Raw genomic sequence first — 21,879 nt, 5'->3', positions numbered from 1 at the left:
AAAACTGGCCGAACCAGAGTTGACCAAATTGACCTAAAATTGACCTAATTTGATGCCATTTGACCAGCAATAGTATAATGACCATAACTTGGTCTACATAACTCGGATTGACCTAAAAGTTTGCCCCGCATTCCATAAGACATAGATCTACAAGTTTGTAGTTTTAACCGAAACCTGAAAACCGAGGGAACTAGGTCGTCCGGCTAGGTCAAACTAGTATCCCGGAATCCAGCAAGTTGCATTAAAATGCACTAAACAAGGAAATGAGTTTGGTAAAACGTACCAAGCCTAAAACCCTATCGAATGTGACATATTAATGACACTAAAACCTAATTTACCTAAAACGCATCGAGGGTCGGTATATTAGGTGATTGAGCAAATAATAGCCTTCAGTGAATTACTTATCGAACATTATCGTTAGAGACAGTTTAATTTAGTACTGAAACACTTCAAATTGTGTTTCTCGTTACAAAGACTCGTGAAAAGGAAAGAAACACCGAGTCCGACGAGAGACGATTATCGAGGTTTGTGCACAACAACTATTTCTTTTGAATTATTTTCAATTGAAATAAATTATGACTATTTGCATATTATTGTTTTAAGTTGTGAAATTGTGAAAAATGGTTTGAATGATATTTGATGGATACTTATTGATTGAGAAGCACTGTAATTGGTTTGAAACCACAGCTATCATGTACATTGATTGTATTCCTCACTAGCTTGTCTAGTGGGATGAATTGAATTCCCTCTCTGGCTGAAGTGTAGAGGTGTGTGCCTATTGAGGACGAATAGAATGAGTACTCATATTTTTGCTAGCTAGCTATGTTATTCCTCATTAGTCATTGACTTTTGGGATGAATTGAATACCTCATTAGCCATCGGCTTTTGGGATGAATTGAACTTGGGAACATGATTAAAGCTGTGTGTGATTTATTGATGCATATTGTAAGATTGTAAAATGAGTTTAAATTCTTATTGACATCCACTGTCTTTTGAATTTAGCTATGTTTTGATTACTAAGATTTATTGTAATATTGTGTTAAATTCCTTATGACAATATTGTCTTGAATTTAACTATAGTTTTAAGTATCCACTATTTACATGACTTATGAATTGTGATTTAAATTGTATTTGATTAATGTTGTGCACCACTGAGACATTGTCTCAGCGATAGCTTTTTATTGCTGTCGCAGGTAGACAGACAGACAGGGCAGCAGACTAGGCTGCTAGTACCTCCAGCGAGAGACTACCGAGTATAATGAGTATACCAATATTTTGTATTTTGTAATGTAATGAATGTTCACTGTATGTACATATTGTTGTTAGTTTTGAGCAGTTGTAAATAAAAATTGTACATTGAAGTTGTAAAATAATTATGAGTTATTTTGGCTTGTAAAAATTGTATTATATTTCTTTTATCTCAGTCTTTGAAAAATCACTGTGGATTTGAGTTGAGAAATGTGTTGTGTTGAGAAAAATGTTGGAGCTGAGATTTGGAAATCTATTGAAGTGCTTTTTTACAGGTTTTCTGAAGAACTGTTTTATCCAAAATACAGATGGCACTCTGCCAAAATTTTTACAGAAACTCCAAATAATTCAAATGTGTTAGTTCTATCACTTCAGTTCAAAAAAGTTTTCAACGCCTGTAAATAGTGCTCACCACTATAAAAGAAGTAAGAAAAGTTTTTTAAAATCCCTTGTAGTGTATTTAATGGGTTATCAGTAGACGGAGTTGGTAATTCATTAGATATACTATGGGATCATGTTATGCCTTATAGAGGGGTAGGGTGTGACAAGACAGAACTCTGAGAGCCATCAGGAGGGAAAGGAAACATTAAGAGCACGGTCAAGAAGATCCTGAAATTCCAACCATGGCCGATAATAATGATAGACTAATACTCTTGAGAGATTATGGAGCTCCATCTGTCCAAGGATTTCAGCCCAATGTCACTAGACCCACAGTGGAAGCCAACAACTTTGAATTAAAACCAGCATGGCTCCAAATGATTCAACAAACCTAATTTGCAGGTTCACTAACAGAAGAACCACATTATCACCTCCAGTGCTTTCTTGCCCTACGTGACACATTCAAGATGAATCGAGTGTCTAATCAAGTAATAAGACTCAGAGCATTCCCATTCTCCCTTCGGGACAGAGCAAGGAAGTGGTTACTTTCTCAACTAGCTGGAACATTCACCACTTGGGAAAACATCTCTCAAGCTTTTCTAGCAAGGTATTTTCCACCTGCAAAGACTGCAAAACTGAAGCTTGAGCTCAACACCTTCAGACAAAAGGAAAGAGAATCACTCTATGATGCATGGGAAAGATATAAAGACCTATAGAGAGAATGTCCACACCATGGCATAGAGGATTGGCTATTAGTGTAAAATTTCTATAATGGGTTACTACCCTCTACAAGGAGCACAGTTGATTCAGCTGCAGAAGGTGATTTAATGAAGAAAACAGTGACACAAGCACTTGAACTTCTAGAAAGGGTTGCATACCATAATTATGAGTGGTAAAATGAAAGAGGAAATGCAAGGAGAACTGCTGGGGTCCTGGAAGTAGACGCCCTAAGCATGATAAATGCTCAATTTGATCAGCTCACAAAGAGAATCAAAAGAATGTAAGCCAACGTAGTCGGTACAAACAGTCAACATGAGGACAGCTATGGAGGAGGATACATGAGTTCAAAATACAACAATTTCAATGAACCCTCCACAGAACAGATGAACTATGTGAATAATGGAGGAAACTTTAACCAGTGGTAACCCAACAATCTATATTCAAATACTTACAATCCTATATGGAGGAACCACCCAAATTTCTCATGGTCCAATCAGCAGAACCAACCAATAAAAGAGCAACAAGGGTACAAACCACCAGCACCCCCTGGATTTCAGAACAAAGGTTAAAACTTTGCACAGCCATCACTACCTCTTTAACCTCAACAACCTGAACTGAAGATGACCATGGAATCCATGATAGAAGGATTCCTAGCAGCTCAACAACAACAAAATGAATTGATTAAATAGCTGACTTCCAGAATGGACCAACTATTACTCATAACAAGATGCTAGAGAATCAAATCACTCAGCAAGCAAGTTCTTCAAGTAAGGCAGCTGGCAAACTGCCTAGCCAACCAAAAATGAACCCAAGGGAGCATTGTAAGGTAGTTACATTAAGGAGTGGGAGAACTCTAGTACAACCAGAGGTAGAATCGACAGAGGAAACCATAGAAAAATCTAAAAGCCAAGCAGAGAAAAAGGAGAAAGAAGCTAAGAAAGATCAGGAAAAGGAAGCAGGGAAGACAAAGAAATTACCAGAGCGATACCAGCCTCCCCTACCTTTTCCTCAGAGATTTCAGAAAGCCAAATTAGACAAGTAGTTTGGGAAGTTTTTAGAAGTTTTACAGAAACATTATATCAACATCCCCTTCACTAAAGCACTTTCTCAGATGCCATCCTATGCCAAATTTCTTAAGGAAATTCTGTTAAAGAAAAGAAAGCTAGAAGGCTATGGAACAGTAGCTCTAACAGAGGAATGCAGTTCCATACTGCAAAACAAACTGTCTCCAAAGTTGAAAGATCCAGGAAGCTTCTCCATACCCTGTCTCATTGGTAACAAGAAAATAGACAAGGCCCTCTGCGATCTTAGGGCAAGCGTCAGTTTAATGCCTTTATCAATATGCAAAAAGCTGGAGATCGGAGAATTGAGGCCCATGATAATCTCATTGTAATTGGCTGATCGATTTGTTAAATATCCTGTGGGCATACTTGAGAACATTCCTATCAAAGTGGGAAAATTCTTCATTCCTATAGACTTTGTTGTCCTTGAGATGGAAGATGTTCAAATCCCTATCATCTTGGGAAGATCATTCTTGGCAACCGCCGGAGCCATCATAAACGTCAAAAATGGGCGACTAACCCTCAAGGTAGGAGAAGAAAAAGTGGAGTTCAACTTGTTCGACACAATAAAACACAAATTTGAACCTGATGAATGCTTCAAGGTTGACATAATTGACAAACAAGTTAAAGAGGAATTTCATAAAAACACATCCTAATGATCCTCTTGAAGCATGTATTGTGCATAGCCACACAGTGGATGATGAAAATATAGAAATAGTAGCCTGTGCACAACAGTTAGCAGCTCATCCAACCCTACCCTTAGCTAAGGCTTCTGAGATGGAGAAGTTGAAGGAGAAACAAACCAAAGGTAAGCTCCAGGAAAACGCCAAACAGGTAGAGCTTAAACCTATCCCCTCCTCACTAAGGTACACATTTCTGGAATCAAATTCTAAATATCTTGTTATAATCAATGCTAGCCTATCTAAGTTAGAAGAGGAAAAATTGTTAAGAGAACTTAGGATCCATAACAAAGCCATAGGGTTTAAAATAGAAGACCTGAAGGGAATCAACCCTTCAATTTGCATGTATAGGATACCCATGGAAGAAAATAGTAAACCCACTATCAAACACCAAAGAAGACTTAACCCAAACATGAAAGAAGTAGTCAAGAAAGAAATTTTAAAACTATTAGATGCAGGTATCATAAAGCCAATTTTTGATAGTAAATGGGTTAGTCCAGCACATGTAGTTCCTAGGAAAGGTGGGATAAATGTTATCCAAAATGCAAACAATGAACTAATCCCTACTAGAGTAGTCACTAGTTGGCGAATGTGCATAGATTATAGGAAATTGAATAGTGCTACCAGAAAAGACCATTTTCCTCTCCCCTTTATCGACCAAATGTTAGAAAGGTTAGCGAAACACTCTTATTTCTATTATCTAGATGGGTATTCGGGATTCTTTCAAATTCCTATTCACCTAGAAGACCAAGAAAAGACAACATTCACTTGTCCCTATGGAACATTTGCATATAGAAGAATGCCTTTTGGTCTTTGTAATGCCCCTACTACCTTTCAAAGATGCATGATGGCTATCTTTTCTGATTATATTAAAGATATCATGGAAGTTTTTATGGATGATTTTTTTGTCTATGGAATTACTTTTGATGATTGCTTAGCTAATTTATCTAAGGTATTGCAAAGATGTGAAGAATCAAACCTGGTCCTAAATTAGGAAAAATGCCACTTCATGGTAAGGGAAGGCATAACTCTAGGACATTTGATATCAGAAAGAGGAATTGAAGTTGATAAGCCAAAAATTGAGATCATTGAAAACATGCCACCACCAACATTAATCAAAGGAGTGCAAAGCTTTTTGGGACATGCAGGATTCTACAAAAGATTCATCAAGGACTTTTCCAAAATAGCTAAGGCACTTACCAACTTGTTAAGTTAAGATGTTCCCTTTGATTTTGATGAAAATTGCCTTGTCTCCTTTAACAGGATCAAAGAAGCCCTGATATCAGCACTAAAATGCAGCCACCAAATTGGGAGCTACCATTCGAGGTGATGTGCGATGCGAGTGACTTTGCAGTTAGAGCAGTGCTCAGGCAAAGAAAATATAAAAAGCTTTATGCTATTTATTATGCTAGCAAGACACTCGATGATGCACAAATCAATTATACCACCATAGAGAAGGAATTCCTAGCAGTGGTGTTTGCAATGGACAAGTTCAGATCTTATCTCATTGGGTCAAAAGTCATTGTATTCACAGATCATGTTACAATCTGGTACCTTTTGAACAAGAAGGAAGCAAAACCAAAGCTGGTTTGATGGATTCTACTCCTGTAAGAATTTGACCTTGAAATTAAGGAAAAAAAAGGATCTGAAAATGTAGTAGCTAACCATCTTTCCAGACTAAAATTGGAGTACACAGAGAACTTTGAAGATTTGCCAATTAATGATTCATTTCCTGATGAGCAATTACTTGCATTCTCCCAGGCTCCATGGTATGCGGACTTTGCTAATTTTCTTGCATGCAGGGTGTTACCCCCAAACATGACTTATTAGCAAAGGAAGAAATTCCTACATGATGTGAGATACTACACATGGGAGGAACCTCTACTGTATAAGAGATGTAATGATGGGCTAATTAGAAGATGCGTACCAGAGGAAGATATGGAAAGCATCCTCCAGCATTGCCATTCATCACTATATGAAGGACACTTTGGCACCTTAAAAACCGTAGCCAAGATTTTGCAAGCAAGGTTTTACTGGCCACATTTGTTTAAGGATGTAAGATCCTTTGTGCTAGCTTGTGATCAATGCCAAAGAATAGGTAACAGTTCAAGAAGGAATGAAATGCCACTGCATGGTATACTTGAGATAGAATTGTTTGATGTATAAGGAATAGACTTCATGGGCCCATTTCCCTTTTCCCGTGGAAACAAGTATATTCTAGTTGGTGTTGATTATGTGTCAAAATGGATAGAAGTAATTGCAACACCAACGAACAATGCTAGAGTGGTCACAAGGTTCCTTAAGAAGAACATCTTCACAAGATTTGGCACACCATGAGCAATAATCGGTGATAGAGGAAGTCACTTCTGCAACCAACAATTAGAAACACTGCTAAAAAAGTATGGAGTGACTCACAAGGTGGCCACACCTTATCATCCTCAAGCCAGCGGTCAAGTAGAAATCTTAAATAGGGAACTGAAGCAGATTCTGGAGAAAACTGTAAATAGATCCAGGAAGGACTGGTGCATGAAGTTAGATGATGCACTACGGGCATACCGCACTGCATATAAAACCCCAATTGGCACAACACCCTTCTGACTGGTTTATGAAAAATCATGCCATCTCCCTGTTGAACTTGAGCATAAAGCTTACTGGGCAATTCAGATCCTAAACTTTGACCTCAAAGCTACTGGTGAGAAAAGACTCCTACAACTGAATGAGTTGGAAGAAATCCGACAGTATGCATACGAAAATGTCAAAATTTTCAAGGATAAAACCCAAAGATGGCATAACAGGCGCATAGTAAGGAAAGAAATAAAAGAAGGAGATCTTGTCCTCTTATTCAACTTTAGATTGAAACTCTTTCTAGGGAAGCTAAAATCAACATGGTTCGGACCTTTCAAGGTCACCCAAGTCTTCCCACATGGAGCAGTAAAAGTGTGGAGCGAAACCTCAAGTGCATTTAAGGTCAATGGGCAGAGGCTGAAGCCTTACTTTAAGGGAGAACCCATAGAAATGGGAGTCAATTGCACCCTCGACCATCCTGCCGACAGACCATAAACAAGCAAAGTTCAGCTAAATACTATAAACAAGCGCTTTTTGGGAAGCAACCCAAAATTTTTTCTGAACTTTTCTTTTTTTGTCCTTTTTCATATTTATTTTTGTTTTGTACTCATTAGCATTTCATTTTGTAGGATTTTTTGGAAAGGGGAGTAGAGAACAAGAAAGGAAAGGAATCACCAAGTCAAAACCACAAAAGGGAAAATAGGACAAAACCTAGGAAATAGCTCTATTGCTAAACTTTACATCCATTTCATGTGTTGTGATGATAAAAATTTTTCATTTGAGAAAAATTTAGAAAATCAAAAAATTACAGAAGTCATGTACTGGTTTCACATGTCCCGTGTAACTTTCTGAAAGTCCGTAAATTTCTTGCAATTTTTAACTCTGAGGGAGACAGAAAGTTACACGGGTCCATAGCCCAATTTACATGGACCGTGTAATGTCTCTAGTATAATAACTTAAAGCTAGGGCGTTACATGGGCCTTCTTGTATTTGACACGGGCCGTGTAACATATCCAGTAAAGCAACTCGAGAGACAGAAAGTTACACGGGTCCTAGAGCTCATTTACACAGGCCGTGTACTATGACAGAATTTGAAATTTTTAGGCAAAAATTTACATAGCCTAACATGTTGGGACCCGTGTAGTGATACATGACTCGTGTATCATGTCGCAGACATGACTCCTGAGGCAGAAAACACATGAAATGAAGAGTCCTAATGGCTCTTTAAATGCACCCCTCACATTGAAATCGTTCATAAAGGCAAAACCCTTCATCTCCACCCCTCCTAGCCTATAAAAACCCCTCAAATCTCATCTCCCTTCACCAAACCCTCCTTTTCTCCTTCCCAAAAACTCATCAATGGCTCCTGCAAAGTGATCTGCGAGAAGAATCGGCTCTTCCTCGAGGCAAAGAGGAGAATCCTTACCTTCTCCACCTCAGCCGCCACCCCAACACCTAAGAATAAGGGTAGCCTTTCCCTAACCATCTCAACCAGCTCATCCTCCACCGTAACCCTAACCACAAGCCGCTCCACAACCCAAAATCTCCATCCTTTGGGGATTCTGTGATGATACCCACAAGGCAATGTGCACCTACCTTCACACCTGGAAAAGAAGCTCCATAAAATACATGGATTTTCCACTGCTGGAGCAAATCGGGCTACATAATGAAATTAATGGGTTACTCGATAGCATCGAGTGGACAAGGTTTGCCCAACTCCAATTTCGAGCATACCGGGACACCACATTGGAGTTTTTGGGCAGTTTCAAGGCCACCTTATGCCTACTGACAGGGAGGATAGGGGCAGGATTGAATTTTCCTTCCTTGGTGTCGACCGGGTGATGAACATAGATGAGTTCAATGCCATCTTTGGCTTTGACAGCGCCTGCCACCAAGAGATCCCTAGGAACCACATGCTCTACAACAATATCAGTTTCTGGAGTTCCATTGCCCCGAACACAAAGCCATATAACTCCAGCAAGTCCAAATCCACAGATATCACAAGTCCAGCCCTGCGCTACATGCATCGGTTTGCCGCCCACACCATCATGGGTCATGGAGACAGCCATGTTATTGTAAACGCCAGCGAGCTATTCTTCTTATGGTGTATGGTCATCAAACAGCGCTGCAGCATCGACTTCTTTTTGTGCAACCATCTCCGCCGCCTCTATCATCAGCTTACCGGGCACATTGTGGTTGGTGGCCTTGTCACAACCATTGCCCTCTACTTCAACTTCGTTCCAGGACATCACAGGTTACGCTCTGTCATTGGAATGTCAAGAATACATCAAACCATCTACATATCCATGGGGATATGTAAGAAAGTGTTAGTAGTATGCCTTAGAGCATATCATTTAGTATATATCTTGTACATATTTTTATTAATAAAAGCTTTTCCACTTTTTCGTTTACATAATATATTTATGTGTAATAGGAAAGGTCCATTGATATTTTGTTAAAAATTCTATTCTTAAGTTGTTAAGAATATGAGTGACAGTATTTCTAGTACAAAGTATCATAAATAGGTTCACAATCGAGGATACTTCATAATAAGGACATGACTTATCCAGAAAGATTGTATTCATGTTTGTTCCCAAGTTATTTATATGAGATATAAATAAGATGAAATGGTGAGTCTCATGCCATATGACAAACATGATAGGTACTTATAGATGATAAGTGGGCCAAACCAGTGACACTTATGACAAGCACATGAAGTTTACTCTTGTCAATGTTTTGTCATAAATCATATCAGTGCATATAATCTTTAGACCTGAGATAGCACAGTTATCTTGTATATAGGTAGTTTGAGTTTGATACTGCTTTCATACTTGTACTGTGTATGGGTATATGGGCATGTGTTGGCTCCTACTAGTTATATATGGAGGTAGGTGTTGATCAAGATGGAATCTGTTCCTCTAATTAAATAGAGATAAAATCCTAGGTTCATTTAATTGTTCTTGATGTTTCAAGTTCCTGGCCAGGACAGATAGATTTAATCAGAAAAGAATTTCTGATGAGAAAATCTTTTTAATCAAGAACTGGAATTAAAAGAGAACATAATACTCATAGCAAATGGAGTTTGACATAAACCATGACTCCAGCTTGAGTTGGGATTTTGTAACAGAGAGATTCCAGTGCATGGTAACATATGATTATAAGTTCATTTAAGGTAAATCTTATTACCAATTGGGTGTCCATGGCATGCTATGCTAGGTGTTAACCATGGTCTATGAGGTACATAAAATGATTTAGAGAAATCATTTATGGTAAGAAAGAGTTCTTATGATATTAAGAGTTGATATCATGTCTCATTGCCAATTAGTGATGAGCCTAGTAAGTCACACACATATACAAGTAGTCACCTAATTAAATATGATTCAATTAATTAATTAAAGAGTTTAATTGATTAATTAAATAGGTTTGGTTTGCAATTAGATTGCAAAGTCCCTAGCATGACTTGAAACCAAATCTAGATTATTGGATGTATAGTATAAGTTAAATTTATATTTAAAGTGTTTAAATATGAATTTAATTAATGAGAAATTAATTAATAGAGATTAATTAATTAATTTATATTTGATATAAATTGATTAGAAGGAGAGAAATAATTATTTTGGATTAAGAACTCAAAATTAAGACACAGGGGCATTTTGGTCATTTCACAGGGTGGCATGTGGCACCATGAGATGGTAACACATGGCATTACAAATAATCTTGCCAAATGTCTTTAATCATGTAAGATGATTAAAATTAAGATTAAATATAAGTTTGACACTTGGCACAATGTGATTGGGTCAATTAAACCTAGAACCAATCAGAAGGTGACATGTGGCAAGGGTTTAATGTGTTGACCTAGCTATATGAGTGTTGTTATGAATTAAAAATATGATAACCAGCAGCCACACTCCTTTGTCATGCCATTTTGAAGCTCTCGCTCTCTTCCTCTTTATCTCTCATCAATTCAAAGAGATTAGCCATCAATCTCTTGAATTAAAAATACTAGAAATTATTTCTAGTGTCCTGTTTACATCTCTAATCTCTTAAAAGGCAAAACTTGAATTTCTAATTAATAGCAAAAGCTTTAGAAGCTGTTCAAGGGCTGCCATAGGTATTCTTAGTGTGGACAAGCTAGAGGGACAACATTTGGTGTCCTGAAGATGAATTTCAAAGGCGCAAATACGCTGCAGTGCATCAAGAGGTTAGTGTAATCATTCTTGATTTAATCTAGGGTTCTAAAATTAATCTGATTAATTTTAAAATCTTAAATGGAAAATACAGATCCAAAAATATATTAAAAGAGTTTTAATATGTTGTTTAACATTGAAATCAAATAGTTAAAAATAAATCTTGCATGATGCATGTGACCCTAGGTGAAAATTTTTGAATTTAATGGTTTAAACTTGTGTTTTTCACGCTTCCATTCCTTCAATTGGTATCAGAGCCACTATATTTGCCATTTAGATTGTTAATTATATGATTTAATTGTGTGTTTTGATTATGACATGATTTATCCATTTGTGACACCCCTTACCCGACTACAGTGTAGCCGAGCAAGTTATGCCACTCAGTGTGCCGGAGCACTCTATTTTATCTGATTTCATTACAGTTCTTGATTTATTTATTCAAAAACTTTATTGAAGATTTAGGCTATTTTTACTTTTATCAAAATCTAACTAAATTGGAAATTTCAAAAATTTTAATGATAATCCGACAAAGTGTCGGCTGTAATTTGGACTAACAGTTCTTCTGAACCTGCCAAAGACAATTTCAATATATAAGCAATTTCTCAAACTTAATAGTCTCAAAATTTTTCAAACATAATGTATCTCAATACAGTATCCAGATTTCTCAGAAATCTCATTAGATTTTCAATATCTCAATATTCACAAGTATAATCTCATTATAACTCAAATTCAATTCACATACTAAAATACTTACTTTGAATAGCTTCCATAATTCATAGGTTAATTACATGAGTTTATTTTGTACAAGATATACAAATAATTTACAATGTGCTAGGAATGAACAATATACATAACATGTATAAAATGAGCCCTATCTACATGCATTGCTGAGGAGGTGACAATCTTGAACTCTTCTGACACTTCTGCAGATCTGGACTCCAAAAATCTCGATCGACGATCTCTGGTTTTACCTTGATACTGCGAGGAAGCAATTCCATCGCGCTAAGCATTTCTGCTTAGTGGTGCAATAATATAACCAGAAATAATATATACAAGTAAAGAAAGAAAGAAATGATAATTCAGATACTCAAGAATCAATTTAATTTGGTATGGTATTTCTAGTATCAACGATCTTATATACTAGTTTGTTCCTCTTTGGAAGTGCTTAGTTTATAACTTTTCAGTAATACTAGCAAATATATAATTTATTCTATCTGTATTATATTTCAAGTCTGTATGGTTTTGCAATTTATATTTTTGTTATGTTTCTTTTGCTAATCTCTTTTGCTTATTCATTCAATACTTAATTTAATTGTACTGGATCTTAACTTAACTTAGCTGCCTGAACTGAATAATACTTTAATTGACTGCCCAAGTAACCTATACTAGACGGCTGGACTGGATAACGGGTCGTTGGCACTGGACACCGCGGTGCCTCGGGCCGTCATACCATGGGACGCAGAACGTCAACCACGTATGCAGTCAGTATGGCTAAAAGCCATGATATCACATAATCGGGCATAAAAGCCATGAATACGGGCATAAAAGCCATGAATACGGGCATAAAGCCATGAATACAGGCATAAAGCCTTTTGCAGTACTGCTAAAACAATACCCTATTGGCATGCCAAACTATCCAAACCAATCTTGTTAGGTACACTAGGGCATTTAATATTTTAAAATATTAATATATTGTGCTTTATGACTTCATTATTTCATGATAAATTTCAATCATAATTCATACATTCATTTGATCATTTATATGATCACAATTCACATCAATTATCCTTTTATGCCATTGTACTCAAAATACTTCTTCTCTTTACAATAATGAGAACTAATGTCTCATTCATACATTAATACGGTTTATTTGTCCATTCATTATGTTATTCATATTGATCACAATTCTAAACAATGGTTCACATGTACCATTGTATTCAAAACATTTTTCCTTTCTCATTTATACATTCAAGAATCTACTTATGTAATTACAAATTTTATATTTCAAGTTGAGTTTCTAATATTTTATGAATTCCATTTGTGATGAGCATATGTGCTCTAACTATCTATTCACATCAATTAGGTGACTTATTTTTCATGTTTCAAGTAATCCATGAATATTTCATGGATTTCAAATTTATGGCCTAAATTTCTTTTTAACAATTTTGACTAGGATGCATAGTCCATATTTGTCATACAATTCTAAGCATTTAAGCTTAGAATTGGTTCTAGGTCTTCATCTTAATTTACTAATCATTTTGATTACTATTCACCTTACTAGTCAACCAAAATGTTGACCTTTTTATACTTAATGGATATATTAATTCTTATTACACCAAGATCCCACATTTTGAGTTTTACATTTGCTAGTATTAATTGCCAATTGCAATTTAAAGTCCCCTAGATGCATTTCTAATTTCAAATTTTGAATTTCAAGTTTTGGTGTCACTATTCATTTCATTAGTCAACTAAAATATTGACTTTTGCATAAACAATAGGTACATTGGTTTTAATACTCCCAACATACCACATTTTGTATTCAAAACTTGTTGGTTTTGGTCACTTTCTCAAAGCTTAGGTCATTTTGGCAAAATTGCCAATTTTTTGTTTTGGTGACACTATTCACCTCATTGGTCAACAAAAATATTGACTTTTGCATAGAAAATATGTACATTGACTTTGGCACTTCAAACATACTACATTTTTCATTTAAAACTTGTTGGCATTAAGCATTAATACCATTTCTAAGCTTAAACCAAGAGAAGCAAAATTTTCAATTTTGCTAACTCAACTTTACTATTCCATTGGGCACTATTGCAGTAGGAATTTGAGGAAATGGTAAACATGAAAGTTGTTCCTTATTTTGTCTATTTGAATTTCCTTTTTTGAATCACTCCATTTGGAGTTTTGTAGCTCAAGTTATGGCCAAAATAAGTTTACTGTTCACATGCACTGTTCATGCTGCACTTTTGGGTTTTGGCAGATTTTGGTCCAACTTTGGTCAGTAATTTGATCAAGTTAAGTTCATAATTTGGTCTAACTTTCTTCATATGAAATGTTCTACTATGCCTTAGGTTTTCATCGGTTCAAGAATCGCCTAAATCCGAGTTTTCTAGAGAGAGTTATAGCCATCCAAACATTACTGCTCAAATGAAAATCTGCAGAGTTGCGAGTTTGAACGATGCTTGTGACTGCCATTTGGGTTAGGTTCTGCTCATAATTTGGGGTAGGTTTCTTCATGAAAGTTGTTTTTCTATGTCTTAAATTGTTGCTGTAAAAATTTCAGGTCAATTGACCAAATCTACAGTGAGTTATGGCCAAATGAACAGTTACTGTTCATTTGGTCATTTCTGCAGGGGCTGTTGCAGGGGATCCGGATTGAGGCCAAGTTTTGGTCCTCTTGCTTTGGTCTTTTGGGCATGGTTTCTTCAGCAAAAATGTGTCAATATAAGCCTAGTTTTATGTCCAATTGGCCAAACACCAATTGGACCAACACAGCCCAAGTTATGGCTATGTAATTGGACTGAATTTTCAGTCCCTCTGCTGCTGTCCTAGGGCAGCCTACATCTTCACTTTGCAATCCTATTTTTCAGTTCAATTCATGGTCAAAATACTTAAAATGGTCACTAATTGACCACTAAAATGTCCATTACTCAATTCAAATGCCAAGTCCAATTTTCACCCTTAAAACCCTAATTTCTCATTGCAATTCACCCATACACCTTAGTTACACACTTCCATTCATTATATATGTGTTTATACACTTTAAACATAAGCTCTAATTCATTCTAAGTCCATCATCAACACTCAATCCTATTCCTTCCTTAGGGCAGCTGAAATCCATGGTATGTATACACATGAATTTAGTCCATTTAACTTACAATTTCATACTAAATTCAAGTCCTTAACATGGAAATAAAGGAATATTAGCATAAGTAAGCACTAACCTTTGCATGAGCTTTTTGTCCCTTCACAATCCTTCATTTCCTTAACTTTTCTTAGTAACCAAACACTTCCCCAAAAGAGGTAAACAATTTTTAATGAAGGCAATTTAGGTTTTAATAGTGAGAATTCATGGGAATGAAAGAGAGATGAAAGAAAATGTTTATGGAGGAGAGAAAGACATTTTCGGCTGGTTGGGAGGATGAAAATGGCTGCTCACGTTTTTTTTTCCTTTCCTTTGGTCTTTAATTTGTCTCTTTTAAGTATTTAAGAAAGCTTATTAGCTTGTGATTGGTTGGTAATTTATAAATGACATCATGTGATGTCATTATTTGCATTATTTTGATTTTTCTTTGCTTTTCTTTTCTACCACATTTCAATTTAATTTTTAGCAATATTTATTCATATTTTATGTCATATTAATTATTTACTTAACTGGACAAGTCAGCCAAAAATCACCTCTGAAGGCGAAATGACCAAAATGCCCTCCGTTTGGCTTAACGGGTCAAAATTGTCTGTACCAATTGAAAAATTTTTCTAAATATTTTCTTGGCATTCTAATGCCATAGGAACCTCAATGACCCTTCTCTGGAGTCCCAAAAATTATTTTATGAAATTTTTCCCGGGTCTAGGGCTCCTCGTTGCGAGAACCGCAACTTCCCTCTGGTTACCCTTCGCTTGGGCACCGGCTCATTTGACTTGGTTGTATTTTATTTCTAAAATTTTTACTAAATTTTTCTTATTAATATTTGAGTTAATTATGGTCCCTCACTTTGATTTGAATATTTTTCCGGACGTTCTAGCTGAGATTTGGGCACCGGACGTTCCCGACACCGATCACCGGAACAGTAGAATGCACGGAGTTGCTACGGGGAGGATGTTACACCATTGCTGGTTGCAATTGAGGTGTGCCGGCATGCTTGAAAAACACCATCAATGGTGCGCATGGTTTGGCTTCCATGGGTGGTTCAAAGTTTGGCTTTTAATTCTGCAATTGTTGTATGATCTAAGGCCTATTCCTTGACTAATTAAAGTGTTTAATTAGTAGTTTTAATCACACAATTAAATTATGTTTCAAATCAGAATTTTAAAAATTATTTGAATGTGATTCAAATCTGAATTTTAAAAATTGTTTGAATGTGATTCAAATCTGAATTTTTAAAGTTGTTTGAATCATATTCAAATCTGAATTTTTAAAGTTGATTGAATAATATTCAGATCTGATTTTTTTAAAATGTTTGAATATGATTCAAATCTGATTTTTTAAGAAATGTTTGAATGTGATTCAAATCTGAATTTTTAAGGTTGTTTGAATGTGATTCAAATCTGAATTTTTAAATTTGTTTGAATGAGATTCAAATATGAATTTTTAAATTTATTTGAATCATATTCAAATCTGAATTTTTAAGTTGAATATGAGATATTCAATTTAATTTAAGTATGTATGTTTTATTTAATTGTTAAATAGTGATATGCATGATGGATGATCATGGACTATAAAAGACTAATGTGATTGGATTTATTTCTTGTATGTTTCTTTGGGATTGTAAATTAATTAATTAATTTTAATTTATTTTGGGCATTTATTATTAAGTTTGTAATAATTTTTGAGTTGTAATTTCATTTATTTAAGTTCTTGTAAATTCGCCTTGGTATGCCAAGGATTACTATGTAATTGGATTGCAAGAAGTTCAAGGAGGTCAAGAGCATTGGTGGGACCAGTGGGAGGAATTCAAGATCAAGTGCTGATTATGTACTCCTTTAGCAACTCTTGTAAAATGAATGAATGAAATGCACCTAGGAATGCCCTGATTCAATTCTTGGTGGCTCAGAATTGAATCCCTTAGAAAGTCCATGATCATACCATATTTACTGCTTATCCATGAATGCATGAGATGTATGGGAATGTATGCAATTATATGATATATGCATGCTGAATGGATAATGTGCAAAGTGAGACCTAAATAGTAATTAGGATGACCATAAAATCTTCCAAACAAATGATTAAGTTGGAAATGCTATAATTCAAGTAATTATAACATAGGCCCTCCATTGGGATAATTATTTTAAGAAATTTTAAATAGTTGCATAAGATGCAATTAATTTAAGAGATTTTCTTAAGAATAATTGTTAAGCATGAGATGTTGTAAATATGTAAATGGTTTGGTGGCCAATATTGGATGTACCTGAGGACATTAAAATTATTTGCATAATTACTGGCTCAATGGGATCAACTTAACTAATGCAAGATAAGTCAATAATGGATGTACCTGAGATTTTGAGCATTAGGGGCTAGGTAAAGGATTGAACCTCACATGAGATGTGATGGGCAAGGAGTTGCTCACTTATAGTTTATTGTAATTCCAATAACGGATGTACCTGAAGATGATCAATAGAATTATAAGAATTCAATCACACACTAGAAATCCATCCAACTAGGATTTCCGTTTTCTACTTTGGAAGTGTAGGATTCGCTAAGTTAGTGGGAGGACCAATTTGATTAATAAACCATAATCATTTTGGTTAATTACTTGATATATTTACTAATTAATCTGGTTATTTTCTGCAATTAATTTTCTGATAATAATGAGCACAGAACAACCACCACCATCCAATATCCTTGCTAGCATACTTGATCGCAATAGGTTGACAGGACCTAATCTCTCTCATTGGCTAAGAAATTTGAAACTTGTCCTGAACCTTGAAAATATAGGATATGTTCTAGATTCAAATGTTCCTGGTCCCTCACCTCCAGAGGCCACTCAAGAGGAACATGAAACTTTGGACAAGTGGAAGGAGCATGATATGAGAGCTAAGTGTTACATGCTTGCTTCCATGAGTAATGAGTTACAGAAGCAGCATGAGAACATGCAGAGTGCGAGTGAGATCCTCCTTCACCTACAAGAGTTGTATGGTGAGCATGAGGAATGCTAGGTATGAGATATCTAGGCAAATTCGCATGAGGATGTCTGAGGGACAGAATGTTGGGGATCATGTCCACAAGATGATTCGGCTGATTGAGCAGTTGGAACATCTTGACTTCAACATGGATTTCCAACTACAGACGGATTTGATCCTTCAGTCCCTTCCTGAGTCTTTTGGGAATTTTGTGACAAATATCCATATGAATCAATAGGAATGCACCTTAGCTGGTTTACTCAACATGCTGGTTATTGCCCAAAAGAATATGCCGGGTAATAAAGGAAAAGAGGTAGCTTTGATTGCATCTTCTTCTACTGGAAAGTCCAACAAGAAGAAGGGCAATAAGAAAAAGAAACCTCAAATTCCTGGTCCTTCTAAGAAAATAGCTAAACAAAAAGGGAAGACTAAAACTGATGGAGGCAAAGGAAAGAATTTCCACTGCCAGAAGGATGAGCACTGGAAAAGGAACTGCCTAGAGTATCTTGTTTCTCTGAAGGACAAGAAGGATAGATCTTTGGAAGGTATGTCCATATCTTGTTATTTAGATTCTGATGATACTCATAGTTCATCTACAGCTTGGGTTTTAGATACTGGTGCCAGTTCTCACATTTCTAATTATATGCAGGAACTAGCAAATAGTAGCAGCTTGCGTTCTCAAGATGTTAGAGTCCGGATTGGCAATGGCTCAACTGTTGAAGTTTTAGCCATAGGGTCTAAATTTTTTTACATGTTTGGACATGTTTTGTGTTTGGATAAAATTTTATATGTACCTGATACTTTTAAGAACATCATTTCTATATCTAGTTTGACTAGAAATGGCTATGAATTTCAGTTCACAGATGATGTTTACAATATTTATTTTGGAAATAAATATGTTGGTTCGGGTTATATGAATGATGGTCTTTATTATTTGGATAATAATGACAAACACAAAATGAATGCAAGTGATCTAAAAGAATGCAATGCCATGATGAAAATTAACTCAAAATTCAAAATATATTTGGCACTTAAGATTAAGTAATGTTGCAGAAGATAGGATTGCAAAATTAGAGAAAATGGGGATTTTATCCTCATTGGGCTCTGAGCCTACTCCAACTTGTAAATCTTGCCTTCAAGGCAAAATGACTAGATCACCCTTTGTTGGACAAGGGCTAAGAGCTGAAAATATTTTAGAGCTAATACATAGTGATGTATGTGGTCCATTTAAAGAAATGGCTAGAAGGGGCTTTAATTCTTTTATTACCTTTACTGTTGATAAATCAAGGTTTGGGTATTTGCATTTGATGAAATACAAACATGAATCCTTTAAAAAGTTCAAAGAATTTAAATCTGAGGTAGAAAATCAAACAGGAAAGAGTACTAAAGCTCTTCGATCAAATCGTGGAGGTGAATATTTGAGTACTGAATTTGATGAATACTTGAGAGAGCATGGCATTGTTTCCCAGCTGACTCCTCCAGGAACGCCACAACTAAATGGTGTATCTGAAAGGAGAAATCGTACCTTATTGGATATGGTACGTAGTATGATGAGCTATACTGATATGCCAATCTCCTTTTGGGGATTTACATTAGAATCAGCTTTGTATATTCAGAATAGGATTCTATCAAAATCAGTTTCTTCCACACCTTATGAGATATGGCAAGGAAGAAAACCAAGTCTTAAGCATGTTAGGATTTGGGGTTGTTCAGCTTATATCAAAAAGTTGAACACTGATAAATTGGAAACCAGATCAGAAAAGGGTCGATTTGATAAATATCCAAAAGATAGTTTTGGATATTATTTTTATTTGCCTACTTCACAAAAGGTTGTGATAAGTAGAGATGCCACATTTCTTGAACAACAGTTTGTTCAAGAATGTGGCAAAGGAAGGCAAATAGAGTTGGAATTGGAGAATTCTGACCAACCAATAGATCAGATGGATATAGATCCATTTAGTCAACCTACACCCATTGATGAAACATCTACAGCTATTCCTCGTAGAACAACCAGGGTATCTCACCCACCAGTGAGATATGTTTCCTTCATGAAGAAGAACAAGAGTTGTCAACTCATGAAGAATTAGATCATGGAGATGATCCACTTACCTATGAAGAAGCTATATCAGATATAGACTCTTCAAAATGGATTGATGCTATGAAATCTGAAATTGATTCCATGTATAAGAATCAAGTTTGGGATCTTGTTGACCCACTTGAAGGTATTGTACCTATAGGGAACAAATGGGTTTTCAAGAAGAAAATTGATTCTGATGGAAAGGTAGAGACCTATAAGGCAAGGCTAGTAGCGAAAGGGTTTCGCTAAAGGCAAGGAATCGACTATGAGGAGACTTTCACGCCTGTTGCCATGCTTAAATCAATTAGGATTCTATTAGCAATAACTGCATACTATGATTATGAGATTTGGCAAATGGATGTCAAAATAGCTTTTCTCAATGGATACATTGAAGAAAACATTTTCATGGAACAACCTAGGGGTTTTGAATCCCAAGATGGTTCTAAAGTATGCAAGCTAAAGCGATCTATCTATGGGTTGAAACAAGCTTCGAGGATTTAGAACATCCATTTTGATGAAGCCATTAAATCCTTTGGTTTTATCAAAAATGAAGATGAGCCATGTGTATATAAGAAGGTTAGTGACAGTGCTATCACTTTCCTTGTCTTATATGTGGATGACATACTGTTGATGGGTAATGACATAGGTATGTTGACAACTGTAAAGATATGGTTATCAAATACATTCTCCATGAAAGACTTAGGGGAGGTAACCTATATTCTTGGGATTCGCATCTATAGAGGTAGAGCGAAAAGAATAATTGGTTTATCCCAAAGTCTATACTTGGAAAAGGTGTTAAAGAGGTTTAACATGCTTGATTCCAAGAGAGGATTATTACCAGTGAGACATGGTATCCATCTTTCTAAAGAGATGTCTCCAAAGACACCTGAAGAAAGAGATAAAATAGCCAGGATTCCATATGCTTCGGCTATTGGAAGTTTAATGTATGCAATGTTGTGTACTAGGTCGGATATCACATATACTGTTAGTTTGACTAGCAGGTATCAATCCAATCTAGGTTTGGAACACTGGATAGCTGTCAAGAATATCCTTAAGTACTTGAGAAGAACTAAGGATATATTCTTGATCTATGGAGGTGGAGACTTGCAATTGGATGGTTATACTGATTTTGATTTCAAATCAGATATCGATGATAGAAAGTCTACATCTGGATATGTGTTCATTTGTAATGGAGGTGCAGTCAGTTGGAAGAGTTCTAAACAGAGCACGACTGTAGATTCCACTATAGAGGCTGAGTATATTGCTGCATCAGATGCTGCAAAGGAAGTCGTTTGGATAAAGAAGTTCGTGACAGAACTTGCAGTAGTTCCTTCCATTGAGTCAGTAGTTCCACTACACTGTGGCAGCAATGGAGTAGTCATACAGGCTAAGGAACCAAGGTCTCACCAAAAATCCAAACACATAGAAAGGCGCCACCACATTATCAGAGAAATAGTTGGCCGAGGCGATGTAGCCATACAGAAAATAGCATCAGCTGAAAATCCAGCTGATCCATTCACTAAGCCTATGTCACAGACTCAGCTAGACCGACATCTTGAGAAGATAGTTGTAAGATATTGTAATGAATGGCTCTAGTGCTAGTGGGAGATTGTTAGTAGTATACCCTAGAGCATATCATTTAGTATGTATCTTGTACATATTTTTATTAATAAAAGGCTTTTCCACTTTTCCATTTACATAATATATTTATGTGTAATAGAAAAGGTCCATTGATATTTTGTTAGAAATTCTATTCTTAAGTTGTTAAGAATATGAGTGATAATATTTCTAGTACAAAGTATCATAAATAGGTTCACAATCGAGGATACTTCATAATAAGGACATGACTTATCCAGAAAGATTGTATTCATGTTTGTTCCCAAGTTATTTATATGAGATATAAATAAGATGAAATGGTGAGTCTCATGCCATATGACAAACATGATAGGCACTTATAAATGATAAGTAGGCCGAACTAGTGACACTTATGACAAGCACAAGGAGTTTACTCTTGTCAATATTTTGTCATAAATCATATCAGTGCATTAATCTTTAGACCTGAGATAGCACAGTTATCTTGTATATAAGTAGTTTGAGTTTGATACTGCTTTCATACTTGCACT

At 35.8% G+C, this 21,879-nt stretch overlaps 1 non-coding gene across 1 annotated transcript; it reads right to left on the bottom strand.

Moving 5' to 3' along the window:
- Window positions 1-2,258: 2,258 nt before the first annotated feature.
- On the bottom strand, window positions 2,259-2,365 carry LOC131183634 (small nucleolar RNA R71). Its single transcript, XR_009151674.1, has one exon. It is a non-coding gene; the product is annotated as a small nucleolar RNA R71 (small nucleolar RNA).
- Between the last annotated feature and the right edge of the window lie 19,514 nt (window positions 2,366-21,879).

The sequence above is a fragment of the Hevea brasiliensis genome, chromosome 9 (assembly GCF_030052815.1).
Source record: "Hevea brasiliensis isolate MT/VB/25A 57/8 chromosome 9, ASM3005281v1, whole genome shotgun sequence".
Taxonomy (NCBI): Eukaryota; Viridiplantae; Streptophyta; class Magnoliopsida; order Malpighiales; family Euphorbiaceae; genus Hevea; species Hevea brasiliensis.
This window is presented reverse-complemented; position numbering and strand designations above follow the sequence as displayed.